A 5,268-nucleotide genomic window follows, 5' to 3' on the forward strand; every position below is an offset into this window, starting at 1 on the left:
CAGATCAGACGAAACTCATTGCTTCCTAAGCAATGTCTACCTGCCCTCTGTGCCAGTACACGCTGGACTTCACTGGTGATGTTGCGGCAGAATTCCAGAGTGCTCACTTTTCCATAGACCTAGGATTACCCCGGAACACAGTTCTGCCCCATCACAGCTAAGCACGAGTCTCCTGGGGAGGTTGAGCAAGAGCTTTTGCTGTTTTGAAAAGGAGCAGAGATGGCCATTTGGCCTAACACTGAAGATATTAATTAGGACGCTATGTCCCATGTCAGAGAGCCTGGGTTTGACTTCCGATTCCAGCTTTCTACTAGTGGCGTACCTGGGGAGGCAGCAGTGATGGCTCAACTAGGGGTGTTCCTGCCCCCCAATACGGGAGACCTACACTGAGTTCCCTGCTCCTGGTGGAGCCTTGGCTCAGCACCAGCCATTATGGCCATTAAGGTTTTAGGGAGGGTACGAGTAGACAGGTATATTCTCTCTCTCTCTCTCTCTCTCTCTCTCTCTGACTCAAATAAATAAATATTTGTAGAGGGAGTATACACAGCTGCTGCCGTATCTTCGCTCCCTTGCTCCTTTCATAGAGAATTTGGAAAAGGATTTGCTGCCTGTAGCTCTGGTGGCTAACTCACTTCCAAAGACGGACAGATAAGAAAGCTGCAGAGGCAGCACTGCTGACAAAATTGAGCGAGTGAGCTAAAGCCAGTCACTGCCGACCTCCAGGATTCACGTGCAAGAAAAATACATGTTTATGTGTTTAAGTCTCTGCTACTCAGACTTTCTGTTACTTGCAGCCAAACTCATTATTGATGAGTACAGAGGTTGACCAGCTCTCCTGCTGCAGTTTAAGTAAGTCTTGAGAATGGTATTTTGGAACTCTACCTGTATAGAAGAAAAGGTCTGAATGTTCACATTACTAAACATAAAGCCAATCATTTTATTTTATTTTATTTATTTTTTGACAGGCAGAGTGGACAGTGAGAGAGAGAGAGACAGAGAGAAAGATCTTCCTTTGCCGTTGGTTCACCCTCCAATGGCCGCCGCGGCCGGCGCGCTGTGGCCGGTGCATCGCGCTGATCCGAAGGCAGGAGCCAGGTGCTTCTCCTGGTCTCCCATGGGGTGCAGGGCCCAAGCAATTGGGCCATCCTCCACTGCACTCCCTGGCCACAGCAGAGAGCTGGCCTGGAAGAGGGGCAACCGGGACAGAATCCGGCATCCCAACTGGGACTAGAACCCGGTGTGCCGGCGCCGCAAGGTGGAGGATTAGCCTAGTGAGCCGTGGCGCCGGCCCGCCAATCATTTAAAGATGAGTAAACTGAGGCTTGAGGAAGGAAGGGGATTTCCCCCATGGTTCTGTAACCATGGCAGGGACCAGCCCATGTAAAGGACTAATATGTATATACCTTTTTCAAAGGACAACTGGAGCTAAGGATGCTAAATACAGACTGTTCCTCATTCCTGGCTCTGTGACTTTGTCTTAGCTTAACGTTCAGCTCACTAGATTTAGTTTTATCTCCATTCGCTTCCCACTTAGCCAAAGGCATCTCTGACAAACAGAAGTTATACATCACTTTCATTACTCTTTTTCTGTCATGAAGCAATCATGACATTCTTGGGCAAGAATCCTGTGACACAATTGCTTCTATTAAATGCTCCTCAGTTGGAGAAAAATCTAAGTATTGATGATGTTGAGATACTATGTGTAAGGTCTAATCTCCTGTGCTTTTTTTTATAAACACACTTCACCCCACAAGCAGGCTTATACTATTCTGGAGAATGCATTCTTGGAAGGCAATCTGCTGAGAAAGATGACCAATAAATAGTATTGGTAAGACACGATCAAATCACTAAAAGAACAAATATGGAATGTATGGCTTTGTCAGTGGAGGAAAAAAACACCATTTCTCTCTACATAGACCATGGCTGCACATTTTTCTAATCAAGTTTCCATGGTGGCCTCAACAAAGCTGCATTCTGTTGTCCAACTTGGTCCCCAAAGTACTGCAGGAAACTCCTATGCTACTAAATTTCCAGAGCAAAAGTGATGGAAATAATTAACAAGACTGATAATGCAGACATTAAGGTTTGTATTACTGCTCTGGGATATTTTTTTAATGAAACAATGGTTTGCTAAACCACAACCATTATCCATATCACAAAGAACAAATGTCTACATGTGAACACTATGTCTGCGACCTGTGTTGGGGGTGCAGATGGCAGTAATGAGTGAGACCTCAATAATTTGGAAGTAATGAAATTGTAACAAAGAGAGAAAGGACAAAGTACACACTAATGGATCACAGCCAGTCTATACAAAGGCACCTTAAAGAGAGAATAGTTCCAAGGCAGTAAGACAAAGTTGTTGGGAGAATAAAGATATTAACAAATCCTGCTAAGTCAGGAGATGAAATGATCTTGAGTGGAGGCTTGGACACAAAATGTCACAATAACAACTATTAAAAGGACAAGAGAAGTCTTATTAGGAAGACTTTCATTGTTAGGATTTCACTGGCATATTTCTGAATGGAGATAAAGACATGAAACAAATTTAACCTGAGGCTATTTGATGTTAATATCGCCTGCCTCCCCTGGTTCTGATTTGATGCTCAGCAGTCAACTTCTTGATGGTAAAGCCACCATGGAATTGACCAACATGGAGAAAAATGGGCCAAAGTGTATATTTGAGTCCATAAAACAGATACTTGCACACACAGGTTAATAAAGCTTTTAGTTTTCTGATTTTAATTATCAATAACTACTAGATTTTCTGGGGGAATCTGTCCCTAAATATGCATCACATTTCAGTGGATAAAAACTTAGTTTTGTAGTTGTGGGAGACTGAGGACTGGCTCGGCTGATGGTGAACCCATCATGGTGAGATGACTCTGTGAGGCAGGCTGGTGTGGGTAGGCCCAATCCTTGCTGACTGCCTTTCAGTTCTGTGTTCATTAGATGAGGACTAGGAGGACCAAATTCACGACATGGGCAGCTCTTACATTTCCTGCTTAAGTCCCACAGGATGTTATCATTCCAGTCTTCACTGAAGGCGTGCTCTCATGTCAGAATGACACATTTGCAAATGTTATGATTGGGTTGGAACTTGAATGAACTTCTATTCCATCCTCTTGCCTACAGTTAAACAATCAACCGCTTTTCTAAAAAAAAAAAAAAAAAAAAAAAAAATTCTTCCAGAAGCCCCTGAAGGCAGATGCCATTTTTGCACATTTGAAGTGGCATACTATGGAAGTAGGAAAGATGGCAGTTTGAGATTCTCTTGCTGAAGCCACCTATTCCACAGAAAATTGTCAGCAACAGAGAAGGATGAATAAACATTTGCAAATGGTTATTTTTCTCCATACACGGAAGTGTGGGAAAGAACAATGAAAAAGGTGAGACAGCCTAGGAACTGTACTGTGGTTGAATAGGGGTGATGCCCAAACCAAATCTGAGTTTTAGAGAAGCAACTACAGTGGAGTATAACTTCTGGCTCATCACTTAACTTCCCTGCCTTTCATTGTTAAAGGAGAGGGCTAAACCATAATAATCTAAAAATGCTTCCCCATGAATGGTCACATAGCCTTGTGGTTAAGATGTGTGCCTCCCATATTGGAAGATCTGTGTCCAGTTCCCAGCTCAGTCTCCTAATGCTGGCTCCCAGCTATTGCAGACTGGAAGGCAGTGGGGATGCCTCGAGGAATGGGTTCCTGCCACCATCAAGGGTAACATGGGTGACGTTCCTGGATTCCTTTTTTAGCCCAGCCTACTACCTCTAGCCATTGTGGACATTTTGGAGGTAAATTACTGGAAGGGAGCTCTGTGTGTATCTGTCTCTCAAATAAATTTATAAAATAATAATAAATTCCCTTCCAGCATTCACATTTTATGATGCCACGAGAAAAGGGAGGAAAATGCTACCTAGAGAAAGCACTTGACTTTGTACCTTTTCTGCAATTTAAGTCCTCAAAGCTCCAGGAGTCTTGAGATGGTTGGACATTGGACTGGACCAGGCCTTCCTAATCAACACCCTAGCCATTCCTTCCTATCAAAGTAATGCTTTCACTCTCATTGCAAAATTTGTGAGTAGGGAAGGTGATGGCTAATTTGCATCTTTTGGGAACTGCAAACCTTATAACCTGATGCTTGCCTTAGGCTGAGGGAGAAGAGTCCCCTTTAGCTGGAAGTGTCTACAGGGTTGTCATACTCCAAGGTTACTCTTGAAGGCCGGCCACCCACTGAGGACACAGAGACTTCAACTGGCAGCATAATCACAAAACAGCAAGAACTTGTTGATAGTGATGCTGCTGGACACTACAAAAGGGAAAAACTGAGACAGATGGTGCATGTAGGAAGTTAGCGTAGACAAAGAAGCCTCAACAGAGCTCTGGAATAGAGGTCCTTCGCTGACAGATCCTATGGTGTTAAGTACTCACTCCCTGAGTTGTCCCTGCAAGGTTTACCTGCAATGCTAATAGCAACATTTTCTATGGCAATCGTGTTGCAAGAAACATGCCAACACCAAACAGCATAGATGACATCCAAGCAAGCTTTGTCCGTAAGGAAACACAAGAAGAACTTCAAAAAGTTCAGGGAAAATGGCATTAGAGGTTAACTCAGTTTTGGTGCCAAAATTTTTTGAAATCCATGAAGGATTTCTGTCATAACGTAGACTTTTCATAAACTTTTTGAAGAATTTTCATACCTACCATTTGCTAAATTATGTCCATCTATAAGGATAAATAGAAACTGAAGCTGGGATGGGCATTTGGCATAGTGGTTAAGACGCACGTGGGCTGCTCCCCCTTTTATATCAGAGTGTCTGGGTTGAGGCCTGGTTCTGCCTCCAGTGCAAGCTTTCTGCTAATGCACAGCCTTGGAGGCAGCAGTAATAGCTCAAGCACTTGGGTTCGTGCCTTCCATGGGCTCCTGACTTCAGCCTGTCCTTGCTTTGGCTCTTGCAAGCATTTGGGAAGAGAGCCAGTGGATGGACGTGCTCCCCTTCCCTTTTCTCTCTGTGTGTGTGTCTTTGCCTTTCAAGTAAAATAGATTTTTAAAATATAAGCCAAGTCCAGGAATCAGCAGAGACATGTGTTTGGGAATCATTTTCTTCCCAGTACTTAGAAAGTATAAAAAGGGCATTGAAAAGGAAGCTTTGTGTAGGACACGCGTGATCGTGAAGTACAATGAACTAGACTGAGACAAATCCTGCCCTGAATATGCAGAGCAGCATCGCATGTACAGAAACGCAAACATATGTGCATGTGTATAAAG

The sequence above is a fragment of the Oryctolagus cuniculus genome, chromosome 1 (genome assembly GCF_051225735.1).
Source record: "Oryctolagus cuniculus isolate XC-2025 breed Fujian yellow rabbit chromosome 1, ASM5122573v1, whole genome shotgun sequence".
Taxonomy (NCBI): domain Eukaryota; kingdom Metazoa; phylum Chordata; class Mammalia; order Lagomorpha; family Leporidae; genus Oryctolagus; species Oryctolagus cuniculus.